This window comes from Leucopleurus acutus, assembly GCF_964270905.1.
Source record: "Leucopleurus acutus genome assembly, chromosome: 8".
NCBI lineage: Eukaryota > Metazoa > Chordata > Mammalia > Artiodactyla > Delphinidae > Leucopleurus > Leucopleurus acutus.
In genome coordinates, this window is record NC_139151.1 from 46,038,439 (window position 1) to 46,063,239 (window position 24,801).

Consider the following 24,801-nt stretch of genomic DNA (forward strand, 5'->3'; position numbering starts at 1 on the left):
AAGACTAAATGTAAGAGTTAAAACTATAAAACTCTTAGAAGAAACACATTGTTTTCCATTCATGATTCGGTGTCTGATGAGGACCTGCTTCCTGGTTACTATAGATGATTTTACATGACTATCTTGTTTGTATCCTGACATGGCAGAGAACAAAGAGAAGCAAGCTCTCTCTGCACTCTTACAAGGGAACTAATCCCATTCATAAGGGCTCCTCGTCTAATCCTAATTACCTCCCAAAGGCCCCACCTCGTAATACCATAACACTGGGGGGAGAGGGTTTTGACATGAATTTTGGGGAACACAAATATTCAGTCCATAACAGGAGTATTCCAGTCAGAATGGGCAGTAAGTACAAAGACCAGTAGGTAGGATCATGTTTGGTATGTTCAAGGACAAGTAAGATGGCACATGAGGCTGAAAGAAAAAGATTACATGAGAGTCTGATTGAGAAAAGAGAAGATGCAAGTTCCTCTGTTCAACATGTCTTTTATTTTTCAGTCTGGTATAAGAGGAATGCATTTCCAACCTTTATTAATCGAAAATATAATTCAAAGCATGCACTACTAAACAAATTTTTAAGAATTAGTATATGAACAACAAAAAAAGAGAATTTAAATGTAAAAAGTGAATGCACATCTAAAGAAATGCAGAGTGAAGAAGGGATAAGAAACTAGAGGAAGCTGTAAGGAAACTGATGTATGTGTACAAAATCAGTGTGATCAGTGTAACATAAATAGCAGTGTAAACATATTAATTTAGTTATAAGGAAGCAAATAACAGAAGAAGTAAGCAAAAAGTTACAAGTAGCTGCCTCTGGGTTGTGGGACTCAGTCAGTGGAACAAGTAAATAAGAGTACTACTCTTTTTCTACTAGTTTGCAGCATACTATTTGATGGTTTAAACTACTTGTAAATCCTTGATCAAAACTTTTTTTTTAACTTTTAAAGGAACAAGTAATCCCTAGTATCCAGTTCTGCAAAGAGGTCAAATACTTTACAATTTTAATAGAGTGGTATATGTAAGAACATAGTTGAGGACTGAATAAGAGGATATAAAGTCAGTGTTAAGAGTCAACTCTTTCAAAAAGTTTCACAATAAAAGTGAGGAATGATACTGAGTTGTTGCCAGGAAGAGCAGAGTTGAGAGAAAATTGACAACAGGATATTTTGAGGATAAAAGACTTAGACAAGTTTTTAATGGCTTAGTAGAAGTAGTCAGTAAGATGGAAGAAGTTACAGACACAGGAAGGATAATGGATCCTGACTGAAGAGCATTCCTGCAGAAGACGGTTAAGAGCACACAGAGCAATCTGTTAGCTATGTTACATGGGAGATGGTCCAGATATAGGCAAATGCTTTCCTTCCCTCTCCCTTTCCCTTTCTGAATTAGGAGACAGGATTAGAAGAAGGAGGGGCGTGGGGTTGGTGTTTGATATCTACATGCTGTTAGAAAATAAAACTTTTAGGACAAACACCGCTAAATTTGTGATTGCAGCACAACATGAATATGATTCCAATGCATAATTCACAGAGAGCTAAAATAGGCCACCAATGGGGAGGAAGAAAGGTTATTCACATATGCAAACAAAAAACAAGTGATAAATGAATGACTTTGCTATGACAGAATTTTACTAAAGCATATACAGCTAGATGTTGAAACAATTATTTACAGAAATCTTTATTAAAGGAAAAGAATTTCTCACCACTGATACACCGCATTTTTTTCTATTCTTAATGATAGGTACATTAAATTACATCTTCCATCTTCCTGTTTCTTTTTAAACCTTATTTAATCTAGTGATGTGATTAAGAGTCCTCAGCTAGGTCAGGTTAGTTACTGTATATATTTGAGGACCAAAAGGGGAAAGGCAGAGGCAACAAGCACTTGGGATGAAATACACAACTTCTCCTCTAAACCACATCAAACTACTTACTCTTTTGTATCTCAAAAACCTGAGGCAGTTTGAAGATCTAAATCTTCTTCTGCACTTTCTCCAGTAGGAAAAGAATACCAAATTCAATCTTTTGTTTCCAACTAAATTGATTTATTTCATGAGCTCTTCCCAGCAACATGTTTAAGGACTGTCTCATTCTAACAGCACTCTGTCAGTTCAGCTCAGCTTCCTTTGATTCTATAGGAAAGCACTGGAGTGAACAACATTCTTTTGACCTCTACTAAAGAGATTGCTTTTAATTTACTTGTTACCCAAACAACGACTAACAAGTACCCAAAACAATGAGATACAGGGCTAATGCTCAGCATTTGTAAATTTACCACCAGCAAACTCTTCATTGAAATTTGCCTCTCCTTGAGTTTTGATAACAACTAAAATGATTAATACTAAAAACATTCATTAAACATCTGTCACTGGCAGGGAAAAAACCATATGTAGGTCCTCAGTTAAAAACAGGTTATCAAGAGAGACTGCTTTTAAGTAGAGTGTTAGATAAAAGTGACTTAGGAGACATGAAATCTAGATGTAAGAAATGCAAAGTTCTGGACTGGATCCTTGTGTTTGTGTGTGCAAATCAAAAAAGAGCCAGAAGGATATACAATGAATTGATAACAGTACTAATCTCTGAGTGGTTTTATTTATTTTCTAATGTTCCATCATGCATATATACTGTTTGGTAACAATAAAAAGAAAAGTAACAATTTCTGTACACTAAAAGATAAAACAGAATTTTGGAACAACATAAAATGTTATAATACAAGCAATACAACATTGAGTAGCTCCCAAAGTGAAAATAATCAAAAGTCAATAGAGACTCATGTTATTACAGTTTAATGCTTTTTAATGCATTAAATCAACACAAAATAAGTAAAATTAACAAGAAATATATATTTAATAGACTTTATCTTGAAAAGCAGTATGATTATAAAAACTTTAAAGCATCATATTAAAGAAAGACTTCATTGGGTAATTTAACATGCAGTTTACAGATATAAATACAAAAGTTGTATTTAGCATATGTTTATTTCCTATTAGTCAAGCAACTAGAATTCTGCTTATCTTATTTCCACTATTTACTATCTGGGCAACCTTAGGCAGGTCATTTAAACTCTCTAAGCTCTGACCTCCTCTGTAAAAAGGTGAAAGCTAATATCAACCTGTTTTCCTGTGGTGGTCAATGCAGGTGTTAACGTATGTGAAAAGCTCTGTAAAGAGCTAGATAAATGTAAAATACTGAATCCAAGGTCTAGTTTAGGACTTCCTGAGATGAAAAGATGTTTCAGAAATACTAATTTTTATGTATTCCCAGTGTCTTGCAAAAAATATAACAACATAGCATAAAGATTAAGAATGCAGGTTTTAGAGACAGACTGTTTAGTTCAAACTCTAGCTTTGCCATTTGTAAGATGTGTGATCCAAACAAGCAACTTACTTCTTTGAGCTCATTAACAGAATAAGGATAACAATGGTATGGAACTCAAGGAAAAGTGTAAGTGCTCAATAAATGATAATTTTATTACTATTAATATCTCAAAGGAAATGCAGAATTCCATTTCTACCTTAAAAAGTGGTCATCAGATTGCAATTAAAAATTACATCAGATGGCAATGAAAAAGGTACTATATAAAACAGTCAACCACAATTAGCACATTATGCCATATGGCTATTTATTTATGCTGAAATTCTTGACAAGACAACCAGAGAAGAAGAAAACTTACATTATTTCAAGAAGATTAATTTAGCAAAAGTCTTCAGAAATCATATGCAATAGTCATTCCCCAGCTGTTTATCCTGGCCATAGAAGAAAAGAGATTTAAATACTAAGGCTTTTCAGCACCAGCTGCTTCCCTCTCTATGATGATAAAAATACAAAGTAAAAAATAGAAAAACTGAGCATTAGCTATCTGCTTCTCACTAAAGAAGCACTGCATGTTACAAATCTAGTCATATACTTTCAAAATACACAAACGCATTAGCATAGCAACCAACACCTTTGTGAGGTCCGCAAACCATTCTCACTCTTTCCTCCAGGCAGCTGCCTACAGGCCACCCGTTCCAGCTCATTAATTACAATTCATAACTTCAGGGCCCATGCACTGCAGCAGCTACAGCACAGGGAGCAAAAGCTGAGAGAAACTCTTTCTAGTCAGAAAACAGGGAAGAGGGGTCCAAGTGAACCAGAGAATGTGTAGGGAATTAATCCCTGGTTCAGGGGAGGGGTTCTGTCTTTTTTTTTCTCTTGACTCTGCCCCAAGGACAGGCCCCAATTATAAGATGAAGCAGCACCAGTGCAGGTAGTTAAAACTGGAAAATAAAGTCTGTTTTTCTGGGCAAAAGCATATGGAAAAGGGGACCTCTGGAGTCCAAAGAAGAAAGGAAGAATGCCCATTATTTTTTTCACTCTTTTCTCTATTCACTTTGTCCCAACGGCAGACCCTGAAGAGTGTGTGCAGCTGGGATAGCAGAGAAGGCAGCTACAACTCTGAGAGAAATCCTGTCTTTCTGGACAGAGGACCAGAAAGAGGAGACCCAATGAAGCAGAGAATAAAGAGGCAATCCCTGAAAGGAAGAGCTGGAAAAGGAAATCTCTTGACTAAATCTGTGTTTGAACTAGCACAAATACAGAGCTCACCCCTCACCAGCATACGCATGGAACAGACCCAAGTAGCAAAGCGAAGGCTTTCAGGGCAAAACTACAATTAAAACTACCACCCAAGTCCCAGCATGGCCCATGAGTGGCACACAGTCAGGACAGACGCAAAGCAGCATAGGAAAGGCAACTGACATTGGAGCTACTATCCACTGAAGACGAGACAGAACTTGCAGTCTGAATCTAATAGGGGACTGCTTACTACTAAAGAAAAAAAATAATGATAAATAAATAAATAATAATAAATGTTTAAAAGATCAACACTCTCCAGAGGAGTTTAACAGGATCCAGAGTCTCACAATCTGACATTCAAAATGTCAAGGACCGATCCAAAATTACTCAACCTGAAAAGAACAAAAAATCGTTACCACAGCTCAAAGAAAAGACAATCAGATGTTGGAATTACCAGACAGAGCCTGTAAAGGAGCTATTATAATTCCATGAGGTAAGGTTAAACACACTTGCAATGGACGGAAAGAGAAGTTCTCAGCAGAGAAACAGAAACTTTAAGAAGTGGAACTTCTGGAACTGAAAAATACAGTAAGAGAAATAAAAAATTCAGTAGACGGGGGCTCAACAGCAGAATGAAGAGAAAAGAAAAGAATCAGTGAACTTGATAAATAAATAAAGATTATCCAGTCTACAGGAGAGGAAAAAAGATTGAAAACAGAAACTGAGCAGAACCCCACAGACTTGAAGGAGAATAGCAAAAGACCTAGCATTTGTATTATCAGAAACCTAGAAAGAGGAAAAACAGATTGATATATGTTTCTCTATATATTGATATAGAGAAAATATATGAAGAATAGCTAAAAACTTCTGAAATTTGGTGAGACAAACATTTACAGATTTAAGCTCAGTGAACCTCAAGTAAGATATGCACAAAGAAAACCATACCTAGACATACCATAAACAAAAATGCTGAAATCCAAATATAAAGAAAGGTTTTTGAAAGTAGCCAAAATATATATATATATGTATATATTATATAGTGGAACAACTATTAAAATGATTATGGATTTGCCATCAGAAACCATCAGAAACCATGGAAGCAAGAGGAGAAAATATCTTTTAAGGTTTTGAACTATAAACCCAGAATTCTATATCCAGCAAAAATATCCTTCAGGAATGAAGGCAAAATAAAGACATTCTCATGTAAAAGAGACTAAGAATCTGTCACCAGCAGAAATGCTTTAAGGAAATGCTGAAGAAGTTTACAGAGGCTGAAAAGAAATAATCCTAGAAACAGATCCACACTGTATGTTCAATTGATTTTCTACAGAAGTATCAAGGTACATGGGAGAAGACTAGTTTTTTCAACCAATGGAGCTTTAACAATTGAATTTCTCCACCGAAATATATGAACTTCGACCCACACCTTACTCCGTACACAAAAACTAACTTAAAATGGAACACAGACTTAAATGCTGGTGCTCAAACCATAAAACTTATGCAAAAAAACACTGGAAAGAAACACTTTATAATTTGATTTAGGCAAATATATGATACACCGGGGGTAAAAAAGAATAAAACATTGAAGAAGAAATTCATTATGACAGTTACTATCCAAAGATGGCCACACTAATTTATATCCTATCCCACATGTACTTCTTAAAATGTGACACTGACTCTCCTCCATATGTCATATATTCCCTGCCCTTGAACCTGGGACCTTTGAAACTACTTTGGTAACTGTAACTTAAACGTAATGAGGCAGAAATGATGCTGATTTTTAAGGCTAAATCATAATGGGCAAAATGCATTCTGCCTGGTGTTCTCACTTTGTCTGAACATGCGCCTTTGGAGCCCTGAGCTACCAAGTAAGAAGTCCAACTACCTTTAAAAGGTAATTTTTACATAGTTTTTCACCATGCTAGAAAAACTATGTAAAAAGAGAGAGAGATGCCCCGGTTATTCCAACACACAGCTATTCAACTACTCCGAGCCAAGGTGCCATTCATGTGAGTGAGTCTTCAGATGATTCCAGTCTTTAGCTTTCAAGATGTACCAGCCAATGTCAAGCAGAACAGTCATAGGCTATTCCAGGCAAGCCCTTCCCAAACTGCAGATTCATGCAAAGTAAATGCTATTGTTATTTTTAGCCACTAAACTTTGAGTAGTTTGTTACACAGCATCAGATAACTATACAATGATAAAAATGTGTCTTTAATAAAAATTAAAGGCCTTTTGCTCTTGCCTCAACTGAGAAAATGAAAAAGCAAACCACAGACTCACAGAAACTATCTGCAAAAACATATCTGACAAAGCACTTGCATCCAGAGTATATAAATAATTCTTACAACTCAAAAATAAGACATATAACCAAACAAATTAAAATGAGCAAAATATGTCAACAGACCCTTCATCCAAAGAAAAAAGATATGTACACACACACATATAGTATATTCATATGTAATATGTATGCATGCACATGTGTGTATATTGTGTATGTACATATACACTCATAAACACACAACATACATATACAGCGAATGGGCAAAAAGTCAACAGAAAGATGTTCAACATCATTAACTTTTACGGAAATGCAAATTAAAACCACAATTAGATACTACTATACATGCACAAGAATGGCTAAAAATACTAGAAGGAATAACAACAGCAAGCGATAGTGGGAATATGGAGCTACTAGAACTCTCATACGTTGCTGGTGGGAACACAAAATGGTACAGTCGCTTTGGAAAACAGCTGGTCAGTTTTCTAGGAAGTTAAACATAAACTTACCATAAGACCCAGCAATTCTATCCCTAGGTATCTACCAAAGAGAAATGAAAACATATGTCCATTTGTATGAATTGTAGAAAACCCAAAATTACAGTGACAGAGAGCATATCAGTGACTGCTTGGGACCCGAGAGATATGGGGGGAGGGAACTGACTGCAAAGGAAAAAGTGAGACTTTTTTAGGGAAGAAATTCTGTTTGATTATGGTTGTAGTCACATAACTATAAACATCTGTCAAAACTCATCAAACTGTACACTTAAAACAGGTGATAATCATTAAATATAAAGCTGTTTAAAAAAAAAAAAATGCACACCTGTCCCTCTCCCCAGAGCAGTTCCCAACTAACTGGTAACTTAATCATCACCAACCATTAGGGAAAACGTGGGTACTACTCTAATGACAAATTTTATAGGAAGAATACATACATGCTTTAGATACAGATTTCATCTTAAATTCATATAAACTGAGGGCACAGGTAGAGGTTGACCAAAGCAGAAGAAAATTAGCAATAACCCTAAAGCCAACAATAAATGCAAGAGATGAATAATCTAGGAAAGATACAGTCTGTATGTCACACTCAGAGGAACACCTAGGGATCCAAGAAGAGTAAATTGTTATGAAAACTCCACATTCCATACAAAATTCTACATTATCACCATTTAGGAACCACTGCCTTATTATACACTTAACTTGATAATTACAGAAAATAAGTGCTATATATAAAACTGAGCAACTGACACACAAAAATCACCAATCTCACCTTCACTTACAGATGAATGTTCTTGTACCTGTGTTTTCCATCCACTATTTGCCCAAGCAGAAACTTGAGTCATCCATGAATCTTTCTTTTCTCTCAACAACCTATAATACTTGTTATAAGTAATATTTATTATAGCATTTTACTTATAATACTTATTAGAGTATAATACTTATTAGAGTAACTACCTATTCATCTAAAATCCTCACTAGACTATAGGCTATATTTCACTCATCATTATACCCCTAGCACCTAATGCCTCAGAAACACTTAATTGTTGAATGAATGCAAGAATTAAGAGCTAATGAATAAGTAGTTATTTCGACTATGTCAAGTAAGCACTTATTTATTGATAGTTTGGGGGTATGTGCTTTACCAAGGTGTGAACAAATATGTCCCAAACTATATTATAACAATTTCAGATGCTGAATGTATAACTCATTAACCTTTCATGTTAATGAAATCAACTTGATCTTTTTAGACAACACAAATGTCATAATCTGTTTTCATTCACTACACAGGAAATATGCATTACATATGGAGACAATGGACGTTAGCAATGGTTTTAAGGTTACAAAGAATGTTACTTCTGTTTATAGATGTGGGTTGGTTTAAGTTATCCAGAAATTTAAACAATAAGCAGATGGTTTGTTTCTAAATTGATAGCAGTCATCCGGCTCTAAAGAAGAGTGTACTTTTGTAAATACATGTTCTGTCATGTTCTATCCAATGTGACATGATGAAATAATGTACTATGTTATGTTCTGCTTTTCCTCTTTGAACATAATAAAACTTAAGAAACGTATGGATATTTTCCCCCCACAATGTTATCTTCTTAGACTTAGAGTCAAAACAAACTAAGAAAGGATAACAACAAACAAAAATAAACCCACAAATGCTGAGATTTAGAGGTAGATATCAATTCTGTTTCAAAACAAAATAAGAGTTGAGTCACTCAAGAGTTTTCTCAATCATTAAATGGTGATAATATTAAATATAATAATTGAGAGTGTTTAACTTAAAATTTGAGAGTGGGGAATAAAGAATTATATCTAAATTTGATTTTTTCATTTCATTAGCATATAAAATATTTTTAAGTAGGCAAGATTAGCATATGTAATAATCATTAGATGATTATACAACATCCCTCCCCCTTCCTTCAATTCCCTCCTCTATTCTAACAAGATGCTGATTTTGTTTAGGTAATCTACCTTCTTTTACAAGGCTATTAACTAAATCAGTAATGTCAATCCCATTCCTCTTGCCAGTGATTTTTTTTAGATACAGGCATATGATATCAGAGATAAAGAAGGCAATTTCATAATAATAAAGAGGTTAATTCACCAAGAGGACATAATAAACTTAAATGTTTATGGATCTAAAAGCAGATATTCAAAGCATATGAGTCAAAAATTGATACAACCGGGACTTCCCTGGTGGCATAGTGGTTACGCATCCGCCTGCTAATGCAGGGGACATGGGTTCGACCCCTGGTCCGGGAAGACCCCACATGCCACGGAGCAACTAAGCCCGTGCACCACAACTACTAAGCCTGTGCTCTACAGCCCGCGAGCCACAACTACTGAGCCCACGCACCACAACTACTGAAGCCCACGCACCTAGAGCCCATGCTCCATAACAAGAGAAGCCACCACAATGAGAAGCCTGCACACCACAACGAAGAGTAGGCCCTGCTTGCTGCAATTAGAGAAAGCCTGAGTGCAGCAACGAAGACCCAACGCAGTCAAAAAGTAAGTTAGTTAATTTTTTTTTAAATCAAGCAATGTAATTCACCATACTAAACTAAAAAAGAAAACTACACGATCATCTCTAGAGATATGGAAAAAACATCTGATATAAACATCTATTCCTGATAATAAAAACTAGGAATAGAAAGGGACGAGCTCAAATGAAAAAGGGCATCTACAAAAAATCTATAGCTAACATATTTAAGGGTGAAAAGATTGAATACATTCCCCCTAAGATCAGGAATAAAGCAAGATGTCAGCTCGATTTCTATTCAATATTATAGTGGAAGTCCTAGCCAGTGCAATAACACAAGGAAAAGAAATAAAAGGGATCCAGATTAGAAAGGAAGAAGTAAAATTTTCTTTATTTTTCCACATGACATTCTAATAATAGCTAAAAACCCAATAAACAACATTTCCATTTTAGAAAAGGCAAAACTATAAAGACAGTGAAAAGATCAGTGGTTGCAAGGGACTAATGAATAGGTAATTCACAGGGGATTTTCAGGGCAGTGAACCTATTCTACATGATACTGTAATCATAGATATATGACATTATGCATTTGTCAAAACCCATAGAACTGTACAACAGAAAGAGTGTACCCTAGGGTAAACTATGGGTTCTAGTTAAAAATAATGTATCAATATAGGCTCATCAACTGTAACAAATGTGCCACACTAATGAGATGTTAATAATAGGGGAAAAGGGAAGGGGAGAATGTGGGAACTATCTGTACGCTCTGTTCAATTTTTCTATAAACCTAAAACTGCTCTGAAAATTAAGTCTAGTTTTAAAAAGTATACAGGTACAAACTAAAAAGAAAATGAAAGATCATATATCAAGGTAAAAAATAAAAGAAAAAACTCTTTAACAAAACTAAATTAGAAATAGCACCTTTTTTACAACCAAATTAATTTAATAAAAAACCAAAATATGAGTGAAGTTAAATGACAATGTGAATTTAAACTCACTTAAAACATCTAACAGTTACTCATTCCATACTAGAGTATTAAGAGTCGTTAACAACGACTATAATAGCCACATATGCAGTCCAATCTTTACAGACCATGAAAAGGACAGTAAGGAAAGAAGGGGCAGAAACAGAAGGAGGAACTGCAAATATGGAAGCCCATTCCCTTTCCATGATGTCAGGATTTCAGTCAGATGATTTCCAAAATATCAGTAGAACATTAAAGAGTTATGTCCTAACATCCAATCTGTTCATCTAAGTCTTCCCAGAAAAAATTAGAAATAGAAACTGTATGTCCTTTACCACTATCACTACCATCATTATCATGAAATTTATTGACAAACATAAAAGCAAAAGGTCAATGAACCAAAAATCGTAGAGTAGTAGGATTTAAATAGCCTGAGTTCTTGATGACATCACTGAATCCTGGAACTGCTACTCTCGAGACTCCATGTAATTTATTTTAAAAATAAATGTACTTATACTTTAAGTCACTTGCAGTTGGGTATCCAGCTAATTGCATCCAAATAAATCTATAAGCCTAGTGAAGAACTTGCCTCAGAATTTGTTAAAATGAAATCTTTATCTCGGAGTGAAACTCTGGATTTATTTATCAATCCTTAAATATTCTGAGTTCTAGATGTCTGGAAAATTATAAAATAAGTTCCTAAATACTTATATTTTATAAATTTGGGGCTTATTTTTATCAAAGAAAAAATGTAAACAGTTTTATATTACTTGTGACAGAAAGAATAAGGAACATGTATAACAAAAACTAAACTGCTGATAATACAAATCTTGCTGTTCCTTTCATCTATAGCTATACCACTAATAAGTTTTTTTAAAAGGAAAGTAGAGGTTACAAATCATAAAATCAGAAAGTGAGAAGATACGAAAACCCCAAATACTCAGTGTTAAGCCAGAACTCTAAGAAGAATAAACCTAAAGCTACTTAATTTCCAAACAGGAAACTGCATGGGCATTTGGAAGAAATAATTCACTGAAGTTTCTTAGAACCAACCTGAAGCTCCCATGCCACACAGTATTCCAGTATATGAATACTATACAATTTAACTGCCGGTGGATCCTTGAGTTGAACTGAGTTTTTATCATTATGAACATGCTGCTCAAATTATTCTTGTTGGTTTCTCCTGTTCCACATGAGAAAAAAATTTCTCTAGTACATACTTAAAGAATGGATTGACGAGGTGTAGGATGTGTGTATATTCAAATTTATTAAAAAGTACCAAATTGTTTTCTAAACTGACTGTACTAATTCGCACTCCTACCAGCAACATATAACAGTTATTATTTCTAGCAATATTTTTCTCAAGGTTAACAAAAGAAAGTTCATCAAGTATCCTGTAAGAATCTAATGAAACTTTGGAATGAAATTATTCATTTCTTTATGTACTGACTACCTATATAATGGTACCATACATGTCGTAGGAACTCAGTAATCAAAAGCATTTCCTTAGCCTTCTCCTAGTAGCAAAATCATAGACATTTGCTCTGCTAAAGATTCTCTTATTACAAGTAATAGAAACCTACAAAAAAAAAGTACGTATTAAGTTGAAACAGCTGGAGCAAAGATCTAGCGTCAGAGGAGTAGAAGGTTTGAAGGAAATATGTGTACACACATATACACACACACACATGCACAAATAAGACTACGGAATAAAGGTGCTGTCAAAGTGTATAGGGGCTATACTTTTGTTTCCAGCTCTAATGTTCTTAACAGGAAATTATAACAGGTTAGAAGACAGGAGTTTTACTATACTCTACAACTGTATCTCCAGCAATTTCTCTATTAACTATGTAACCGACTCAAAGAATAACTGGGACTAGACACAATAAAGCCAAAGTAAGACTCTAGAACCAGTATGATCAGATAGTCAGAGAACTTACTTATCTGCCTATTTGGATTTAAGAGATGTTGAAAGTCCCTCTCACCCCCAAAAAGATCATTTCCTCTCACAGTGCCTGAAACCACATTTGCATTATTGAATTTTGTTGGATATTCAGGGTTTTTCATTAATTAACAAATATTTGCATTGAGCTGCAAATATCTCTGGACACAGGAAACTTATGAAAAATTAGCTGACAAGGACAGGCACCTGAAGAAAAACAGAAATAGGAACAGAGATGCTGAAAAAGAAGGTGGGAGAGTACCAAACAAAAATTTTGCCTACTTTTGCCGTTTTACTGATATCTGGCCCCCAAATTACAGCTGTCTTTAATTGACTGGAAATTTCATCTACTGAAGACCAACATCCTAAATTGGCATAAACTTTTGTTTGGGTTTATTTACTGTTATAACTTTCCAGTATGTTCTACCAAATTACACTTATTTCTAACTACATTAAGAGTACAATCAGGGGCTTCCCTGGTGGCGCAGTGGTTAAGAATCCGCCTGACAATGCAGCAGACGTGGGTTCGAGCCCTGGTCTGGGAGATCCCACATGCTGCAGAGAAACGAAGCCCGTGCACCACAACTACTGAGCCTGTGCTCTAGAGCCCGTGAGCCACAACTACTGAGCCCGTGCACCACAACTACTGAAGCCCACACACCTAGAGCCCATGCTCCAAACAAGAGAAGCCACCGCAATGAGAAGCCTGCTCACCACAACGAGGAGTAGCCCCTGCTCACTGCAACTAGAGATAGCCCGTGAGCAGCAATGAAGACCCAACAAAGCCAAAAATAAATAAATATAAATAAATAAACGTCGGTGTTTACATTAAAAAAAAGAGTACAATCATACAAGCTTGATTCCACACCTAACTTAAAATGAGAGAAAGAATTAGGGATAAAAACGGAGAAGGTCATAAAAAGAAAAAGTGACGTTTCAGATTCTGAAATGCTAGCACTGCAGAACCTGAAGGCCATGAGTCTTGATTAGTCCCCAGAAAAGCCTGCTGATGGAGACTGTGTAGCTGGCACCCATGGAGCAAGTAACTTGGCATGAAAGGAACCCTTAGTATTTTGTATTAATTGAAGTAAGACATTTAAGAATCTGGTACTTCAATTGGTCAGTTCACACCAATTGAACACAATGCTAAACATTATCCTTAGACACCAAATATTTAATGACCTATAAACAGTACCTCAATATTGAATTCTTTGTCTTATTTGAGTCGAAAGGAACCAGATTACATTGTTATGGTTTTAACAAAGTAAACAGGAGTTGCACTGTTAAAAAATATATCATAAATAAACTTAGCCCTTTTTATCTACACTTATATATGTGTTTTTAAAGAATGTAATAGATCCCAATTCTTAATCATTCCCCCTAAATCCACAATTTCTCATTATTTCCTGTACTAGTTTGCCTCTGCTGTTGACTTTTATTTCCATCACAGATTACTCTAATAGGAATTCAGATTCCAAACATAAATTTTGTAAACACATACAGTATATAAGCCTACTTAATAATCAAAACCAGCCTTCTTTAAATGTAATGTTTCCTTTCTAGTACTTCCAAATATGCATATACTTCATAAGGTCTTTATTTTATTAGCAATTTTTAACACCAAAAATGGAAACTGTGTCTTTTTAAAAACATCAGATTCATAATGGTACAATCAGTAAGTCCCTTTCTCCCACAAGTGTTTATATATACAAATAGCGTGCTATATGAATAAAAAAAATAGTACTTGTAAATTTATATACTGTTAGCAAGGACTAAATTTCCTTCTCAAAAAAATTAAAAAAAAAAAAAGCAGACGAATACAGTATACTAAATTTTTTGCTAGAAAGTTAAACAATGTAATTGCTTTAATTATGGTCATTTAAACTATCATTTTCAATGAAAAGAACCTACTAATAAAGATGTGAATTATAATTATTTTTCAAAATAATTAATAAAGATTTATATTGATCCTGGGAATTAAAATGCTCTATATGTGCACACCACTTTAACAAATCACTTGCATAAATATGTTCTAATCTAAGATAATTTCTAACTCTAATTTAAAAAATGATAAATAAATTAATTAATTAAATGGTTACCTTTCATCCGGACAAGGGATTTTAACCTGTTTTGTATCATGACCCCTAAGATGTTTAACTTAACATTCTCATGGGTGTTCCCAAGATTATGGGTAATTAATGTTATGCTAGCTTAATTCATCCCTTTGTTTCACTCAAAAAACTGTATCAGAATGCAATTCAGGGAAAGTTATGCTACTAAAAAGAGAATTATAATATTTTCACTAGTACAAGTAAAAATTTACTGGAGCATGCCTCATAGCAGATTTTACTACAATATTTTTCTTCATACAATTGCTGAAAGCAACTGATATAAGAGAAGGGGGGGTGGCGATGAGAGAGAAGGTATGCTGATTACAAATTTTGCTTTGGTAAAAGAATAAAACAAATTAGTATAAATTTTAGCGGCTAACCAAAATTTGTCTATCTACACGACATTTTAATTTTCTAGAGCTCTTATAATCCTCTACAATAGCCTGAGAACTGGCCCCAAGGCTTCCAATACTGCTGCCCATCTCCCCTACAATTATTTCTTCCCAAATCAGCTAGAGTAACTATTTAAAAAGGGAGATCATATCCTATCACTCTTTTGTTTAAAACTCTCCAATGGTTTTCTTAACATATACACACTATAATATATAAAATAAGAAAACAAGGGCCTACTATATAGCACAGGGAATTATACTCAGTACCTTGTAATAACCTATAACGGAAAAGAATCTGAAAAAGAATATACATACATATGTATGTATAACTGAATCACTTTGCTATATACTTGAAACTAACACAACATTGTAAATTAACTACACTTCAATAAAAAATGCATAAAAAAGAATTTTTTAAAAGTCTCCAATGATTTTCTATTAAATGTAAAATAAAATCTAAACTCCTTACTATGGCGACAATGTCCTAAATATGAACTGTCTTCTGCCTATTTTTCCAACCTCATTTTATACCATTCTGTCCACCTATAACAGTCTTCTTGGCTGTTGCCAAACCAAATGACCAAGCTTGCTCCCAACTAGGGGTCTAATTTACTCACTGTCCACTCTCCCTGAACACTCTTCCCCAAGATCTTCTCAAGCTCTGGCTCATTAGAATACAGCTACGACTAAAATAAAATCTCTGCTCTGAAAGAGCTTATCAGTGTAATGCCAGAAAAATGCAAGAGAAGGGAGAAAGGAGAAAAGAAGCAAGTGGTGGAAGGGAGGGACACCATACTACAGAGTCACAAACTAAGTGCCATGGGACAACAGAGGAGAATATAACCTACTCTGGAGGAAATATTTCTAAATTCAGATTTGTCACTGTCTTAGGTATATGACCAGGAAATAACAATGACACACACCAAGTATTAAGTGGGGACTATTCCATTTGACCCTCTGCACCACACAGAAGCCCCATGAATGTGTATGATACAACAGATGTCATTGACAAAATTCAGGATGCTACTTAATTCATGAAAAATACTCCAGAGGTTACATTTGGGTTATGCCCCCCTTCTTCACTGTCCCCCAACCCTTCTATGGTTGTTTGATCTGGGATCAGATACACTACACCCGAAGTAGGTCAATCAGATTAGGGTAAAGGCAAAGGAGAAGAGAGTGGGGTGGAGATATTAGAGCCGAGTCACTTTAATGATAGCATCATATTTTTAAAAAGGTGCTACTGCTGGGTTCCCCACAGCTGCCCTGGTTCCAGTCTTTCCTGAGACTTGATGGTTTAGTATGTTCTTCAATTCTGTGAGCCATCTCAATGTCCTTCCCTTAATCCCAATTTTTGTCTTAAGCTCACCAAATTGGTTTATTTTATATAAAACCCAAGCAACTGTGAAACATTTGGAATATGCAATCATCCTAGTGAAAAGCTAAAACAGATTAAAGGTTATGGCTCTATTCCAAGTAGTGTGTAGTTACTACATATCTAAAGAACTACAGTGATATAGTAGGAAGAGAAAAACATTAGTGCCACTCACTTTCAGCTGCAGATTCAAGTCTAGATTCACTGTTTGCTACCTACGGGATGTGAGCTTGAATGCGTAATTTAATGTTCTCTGTCTCCTAAATTACTGATGGCAACCCTCATAGGGCTGTTTGAAGATTAAGCAAAATAACACACGTCAAGACACTCAGCAAAATGTCTGGAAGACAGTAGGGGCTCAATAAATGTTAATTCTCACCTTGTTTCCCAATAAGGATAAGATGTTTAATCAGAGAGTAAATGAAAAGCCAACTCTGGCTAGGACAGGGGTTAGCAAATACAGCCATGGGTCAAATCCACCCTACCACCTGTTTTGGATGGCCCACAAGCTAAGAATGGATTTTACATTTTTAAATAGAGTTGTACATTGAACACTGTGTGTGGCCCCAAAGCCCCCACAAAACAATATGTTGAAATCACAACCGCTGGTACCTGTGACTATGACCTTATTTTGAGATAGGGCCTTTGCAGATGCAATGAAGGTGAAGTCATATCGGATTAGGGTGAGCCCTAAACCCAATGACTGGTATGACTGGCCTAAGAAGCCCATGTGGCGATGGAGGCAGAGATTGGAATAATGCAGCTAAAAGCCAAGGAATGTCAAGGATTACCAGGAGCCACCTGAAACTGGAAGAGGTAAGGAAGGATTCTTCCCTAGAGACTTCACAGGGAGCATGGCTCTGCCGACACCTTAATTTCAGGTTTTTCTAGTCTCCAGAACTGTGTGAAAATATATTTCTGTTGTCTTAAGCCACCCAGTTTGTGGTAATTTGTTATGGCAGCCCTAGGAAACTAATACAAATAGGTTTTCTTTTTAATCAAAAGAATAGCATTTCCCAACATGTGAAAATTGTATAAAATTTGAATTTCATACACAGCCACACTCATTTACTGTGCACAGCCATGCTCATTTGTTTACATCTTTTCTATGTCTGTCCTACAATGGCAAAGTTGAATAGTTACCACAGAGACCATATCGCCCTCAAAACTGGAAATAGTTACTATCTGGCTCTATATAGAAAAAGTTTGACTATCCCTGGCCTTAAGCATTAGTGCCGAAGACATGAATAGGAGAGTTCTAAAATGGACCTGTGCCAGTAAGAGATGACCAAGTACTAGCGGAGAGGTTAGAAATCTAAAGGAACAAACAAACACAAGACCTAGGAATTTTTATCATGGGAAAATGGTTTAAAGTTTTAAAATAAATCAGGATTTGGAAAAAAAAAAAGAACTAGCAAATCAAAAACACGCTAGTCAAGAATAGTCTGACATGTCTTATTCTGTGAAATAAGTTAGATGACGTTAGTCATTGTTATGGAGAAGCTGGGCACAGTAGAAGGACGTGGAATGACTACTAATTTGCATTACTGTGTATCATTTAAGACAGGCACAAAACATCTAGTAGAGGTCTCCTGAAAACGGTACCAAATGGAAGTGAACAAATGATTTAAAAAAAAATCAGGCAGATGGACACATCCTAGTCTTCTCTTCCCAGTCTAAATGCCAATTCTAAGCAATTAAAACTGTCTATTGACTAAACATTATAAAAATCTCCCAACTGGCCACATTATAAATCTATCCCTACTATAATCCATCCTTAAGAGTACTTTCATTATCATTGTCCTAAAATGCAAATTTTGATCATGCTATGGAACAACTGTAGTTAATTTTTTAATAAGATATTATTTAAATTCCTACACTCAGTATATAACATCCTTCACAATAAGACCCAAACCCCCATCCAGTCCCATTTCATACCACTCCTCAATATTCCAGAAGCTTCTCCTATATTTAACTTTGTTATATACACCTATAACACCCTAGGTTTCCCTCTTTGTAACACCCATTATGATTTTAATTACTTGCTTATTCTGCCACACTAAACTGAGTTTTATGATAGAAGCATGTCTGTCAGGTTCAGAATGATATGATATGACGTGATATGATATGATATACACAGCACTCAACACAAGCACATAGGTGCACAATAAGTATAAGTTGAATAAAGAATGAATAAATCAACAAGGATGACTAACTATGCCAGGACTCAGGACTCCATATTTTTGCACATAATGCTCCCTCTCTGCCTTGTTTACCTATCTGGAGAATTACCTTTGCCTTGTTTACCTATCTGGAAAAGTCTGTACTTATCCTTCACATGCAGCCTCCTCAGTAAGACCTTCCCTTCCATTTCCCTGCAAGCTGTTCTTTCCTCCACATCGCTAAAATAATATGTACCATATCATATTGTAATATATCTGTTTACTGGTACTTAGGCTTCATTAAACCTTGAGTTTCTCAAGGACAAGAACCATGTTTTATTCAGTATTGTTTTCTCCAGCACTTAGCTCAATGTATGGAGCATGTGAAGAAGAAAAATGTATTTGCTGACTACATAAATTAAAATCATTTCATAAATTTAAGGCAACAAATAAAGTTCTAAATCATAGAACAGTGTACATTTAAGTACTTTCTTCATTACAAATTAATTTGTTTTAATAATTTATTGAACAGTGCTTTAAACAATTGTGATTGCATATTTTAGTTTAAATAAAATGTGTAAATTAATGAAATTTCATCTCCTGTTATAAATTATTATAGCAATAATACAACCCACTATAAGACTCAAAATATTTAGAATAAAACCTAAAATTCTTTTTTCACCAACATTTCCGTTTAGAGATATTAACAATAATTAAGCCATCAAGCATTTTCAAATAATCCTTTCTCTACACATTTATGTATGTACATATGAATATATATGCTATGTTTGAACACATGATATAAATGTTAACAGATACCAATTATACCAATCCTATTGAGATAGTTCAACTTAAACGCATCCAAAATAAATGTCACAACTTAATTGCAGTTTTCTAATATCTAGAATCAGTTAAGTTCAGGAAAGTTTGTAGAAGGCCACCCAGTAATAAACACAAAATAAATTGTGTCTGCTGTCCTGTGAGTGATAATTTTTTATTGCTAACTCAGTTTCAGATGTCAGAGTAATGACTTCCATACTCTGATTAAAATGCAAATTGAAGCCATATGTTAGAAAAGCATAGGCTTTCAATGTCACTGTTTTCTGACTTTAAGCACAATAAAAGTATGTTTATAAAGGCTAACAATTACCCAGATGAATTCTGTTGATTCTAGATGTAGAAAATATGGAATTTTACATTGCAAACTATGTCAATACACGAAGCTGTAGCACACCAATTAACAGCTACGGTCATATATATACACACATATATACGTATGTATGTATGTATATGTAATTGGTGGAGGGGTGAAAATTATAAAACAATATGAAACTTGACTAATCTTAAAACAGAATGAATCTTAATTGGTCTGATTTTCTTCAAAAGTGAAAACTGAAAAGTGATTTTATAAACCTGTTTTTAATCTTCAGATTTGCTAAAGTAACTAAAGTTAACCTATATTCTTAGAAAAATGAAAAGTAAACAATAGACTGATATTTTTGTTTTATTTTGCCAATGCATTAAATAAACCAAATTCTACATAAATCAATTTAATGTTTAATGGATTTCTAAGACTATGCTACAAGTTTCCCAAAGATCTTCTTAGACTGAGATTCAAAAATAACTAGCCCAATAATTAATTTAAATATTACAGGCTTTGCTCTTTTTCATTTTCATTTGTGACACTAAACTAAAATTGCTGTGTGCATAAAACTTTCTTTTGTTTTGAAAGGAAAATTTTGAAGTTATAAGAAAACTTCTCTTATAAACAGCACTCCCAAAAAGGCTGCATCATCTATTTAAGAGTGAATATTTCTGGGAGTTTGCTGGCAGTCCAGTGGTTAGAACTCTACTGCTTTCACTGCCATGGCCCGGTTTCAATCCCTCGTCAGAGAACTAAGATCCTGCAAGCCACGCAGCGTGGCAAAAAGAGTGAATATTTCTAAATTTAAAGTATTTCTACCTAATATCAGCTGGATGTAAAAAATTAATAGAAAAGTCAATGCCAGCTAAGCTTACACAATTTACAGACATCAAAGGTAGTAAACTCAATGTAAATATAGTTCCATTGCATAAGGAAAAAAGTGAAGGTGACTATAAAAGTGTTTACCAAAAAAAAGGAAGACTGACAAGAGGCAAGGTAGGGATAAACCATAGCTCTCAAGATGAATAAAATCACTTTATTTTACCTTAAAAAATATTCAACTTGAAATATGGAGACAGAAATCTTTAAAGTCATTAAAGACATTTCCAATGTAGAGAAAAACATCTATAAACTAAAATAATCTCGAATATAGGTTAATAAGTAACTTATTAATAAATAAGATGGTACTAAAATGTCACAGACCTTGAGCATTATTAATGAATTTTTTAAACAAAATAATGGGCAGTATAGAAAGATCTGGCTTATAAAAATCTCTTTTAAAAAGCAAATAAGTTTCTTTAATACATTTTTAAAGCTATGATACAATTTATATCATTAAGTGCCTAATCAGTCACCATTTTTTATAAATTAATTTCCAGGGCTTCTCTTATCAAGCCCACCCTTCAGTGTTCCTCCAAACTTCTTCTTCTGTCTGAGTTCAAGGATAACGAATAAAAGTGACTATGCATGAATATACTGGACTATGGTCAGTGGTCTATTCTAGACTTCCATTTTTCTAGCTATTTGTACGACTAACTCATCTGCCAAAGCCTCTGTTGTAAAAGTAATGTGCCATTACAAGTACTGCATCCTTGGTTGACTAATCTGTACAATTACTTCCATATACTGTATGGATATGTCCCTCAGTTTGCAATCAGCATCAGTATTGTTTCTTTTGCTCTTCTTATTCACAGTTGTCTGTAACACATTTTAAAACAGCTTAAGTGTTACATTGTAGTCCATGATTCAAACATAAACAGCTCAGTGAATAGCTTAGAGAAAGCCCTACATTCCCACCAATAAAATTTTACCTTGTCAGTACAAACTACAACTCACTGACACTTGGAGGAAACTTTAAAAAGCAATCTCAGCCCTGTGGACTAACATACTGACTGGCAGAAGAATGTTGATTTTATTTTCTATACTTGGGCTCGTAAGCCACATTCTAAGTAGTTTTTTTTTTCCCTTAATTAAATAAGAATTTTTAAAAGGACTTCAGAAGGTCCACATTATCTAAGAATAATTAAAACCAAAAAAAAAAAAAACCCACAAAGAGAATTCTGGTTGACTTAAAACAAGGACTAAACTTTCAGAGTAAATAGTGAGGAAATGGTTTAACTTGAAAATAAAGCTAAATTTCAAAATGTTTCTTCAGCTGTTAACTGCCAGGTCCACAATTCCCAGTGATTTAATTTTTTCATAAATACTAACTTGTAGGGGCTTCATGAAATGCTGTATCTTCTACAAGACCTGCAATTTCATTCCCCAATGATCTGTATTGAACTTGCACTGAATTGTCAAATGTCAACAACAGACTGACAAGGACGATGACAATGCTAACCTAAAAACTGGTTTGAGTAAGGACTAGTGAATATTTTGTGTTATACTAATTCTGGCTATTCTATATATCCCAACAGCAGTGATCTTTTTTTTTTTTCCTAACATCTTTATTGGAGTATAATTGCTTTACAATGGTGTGTTAGTTTCTGCTTTATAACAAAGTGAATCAGTTATACATATACATATGTGCCCATATCTCTTCCCTCTTGCATCTCCCTCCCTCCCACCCTCCCTATCCTACCCCTCTAGGTGGTCACAAAGCACTGAGCTGATCTCCCTGAACAGCAGTGATCTTGATAATTAGAACTCCAACCCGTAACACATCTGGGTAAAATAATAATAATAAATAAAATTCAAAAAAAATAGTAATAGTAGTAAAGAAAAGGAAGAGAAAAACAAAGTCAGACGATATAAAATAAAAGTGAATATTTCAAGTCCAAGTTCAACTGGCCACCCATAACTTTAACTATTTATGATTTTAGTTATTCAGCTGAGTTATCACCAGAAATCTATATAATATGCTTGTATATTTTTTGTCCAGCTTTATTGCTATCTAATTGAAATATACTTGAAACTTGTGTAAGTTTAAGGCATACAATGTGATGATTTCATATACATATATAATGCAAAATGATTACCACAATAAGGTTAGTTAACACCTCCATCACCTAACGTAATTACCTTTATTATTTTTTTTTATATATACAATGGAATATTACCTTTATTTTTATGGTGAGAACATTTAATATCTACTATCTTATCAACTTTAAAGTATATAATACAATATTGTTAACTATAGTCACAATGCTATAAATTAAATCCTCAGAACTTATTCATCTTATAACTGGAAGTTTGTATCCACTGACCAGCATCTCCCCATTTCCCCCACCCTCCCAGCCCATGGCAACCACCATTCTACTCTGTTTCTATAAACGTTTGCTTTTTCACATATAAGTGAGTTCAAACAGTATTTACCTTTCTCTCACTTATTTCACTTAGCATAATGCCTTCAATATCCAACCTAGTTGTTCCAAATAGCATATTTCCTTCTCTTTTATGGCTGAATAATACATACATACATACATACATACACACACACACACACACACACACCACATTTTCTTTATCCATTCACTCATCAAGAGACACATAGGTTCTTTAAATATCTTGCTATGCTATTGCCAATAACGCTACAATGAACATGGAAATGCAGGTTATCTCTTTAAGATAGTGATTTCATTTCCTTCAGCTCTATACCCAGAATTACAATTGCTAGATCACATGGCAGTTCTATTTTTAATTTTTGAGGAACATCCATACTGTTTTTCATAGTTGCTACCAATTTTCATTCTCACCAGCAGTGACAAGGGTTCCCTTTTCTCCACATCATTGTCAACATTTGTTATCTCTGGTCTTTTTGATAATGGCAATTCTAAAAGGTGTGAGGTGACTAACTGTGGTTTTGACTTGCAGTTCCCTGATGATTAGACAGACTGAGCATCATTTCATGTACCTGTTGGTCATCTGTATATCTTCCTTGGAAAAGTGTCCAAGGTTTGTTTTGTGACCTAACATATGGTCTATCCCAGGGAATGTTCCATGTGCTCTTGAGAAGAATATCTTTTCTGCTGCTGTTGGATGGAATGTTCTGAAAATATCTGTCAAACACATTTTGTCTATAGTGTTGTGTCCATTTCATCTATAGTTCAACGTTTCCTTACTGATTTGCTGCCTGGTATATCCATTGTTGAAGTGGCATACTTACGTCCCCTGTCATTGTTGTACTGTTGTCTATTTCTCCCTTCAGTCTGCTGGTTTCTTCTTAACATATTATGTGCTCCAATGATGGGTGCATATGTATTTACTCTCTTGATGAACTGACTCCTTTATCATTACAGAAGAACCTTCTTTGTCTCCTCTTACAGCTTTTGACTAACATCCATTTTGTCTGATTTAAGTATAGCTACTCATACTCTTTTGGCTACCATTTGCACAGGACATCTTTTCCATCCCTTCACTTTGAGCCTATATGTGTCCTTAAAGCTAGAGTCTCTTGTAAGCAGCATATAGTTGAGTCTTGATTTTTTACCCATGTCTTTTGATTAGAGAACTTATTACAGTTACACTTAAACTAATTATTGATAAGTAAGGACTTACTAATGCCATCTTATTATTTTCTGGCTGTTTTATAGTTCCCTGTTCCTCTGTTCTTCTCTTGTTGTATTCCTTTCTGAATTCATGATTTTTTGTACTGTTTTGCCTTGATTCCCTTCTCTTTATCTTCTGTGTGTCAAGTGTAGGTTTTTGCTTTGTGGTTACCATGAGGCTTACATAAAATATTTTATAGATATAACAGTCTGTTGTACACTGTACACTTGTTAACAACTTAACTTCAATCACATACAAAAAAAACTACCATTTTAGTCCCCACGTATTTTATGGTTTTTGATAACAAAATTTACATCTTTTTATATTGTGCATACATTAACAAATTTTTGTAGCTATAGCTATTTTTAATACTTTTGTCCTTTAACCTTTATAACAA

General features: G+C 34.6%; 1 protein-coding gene across 1 annotated transcript in view; it reads right to left on the reverse strand.

The window, feature by feature from the left end:
• Positions 1-24,801, reverse strand: part of TMEM135 (transmembrane protein 135) — a 238,509-nt gene that overhangs the window by 137,094 nt on the left and 76,614 nt on the right. The gene's annotated exons all lie outside the window — the stretch shown is intronic.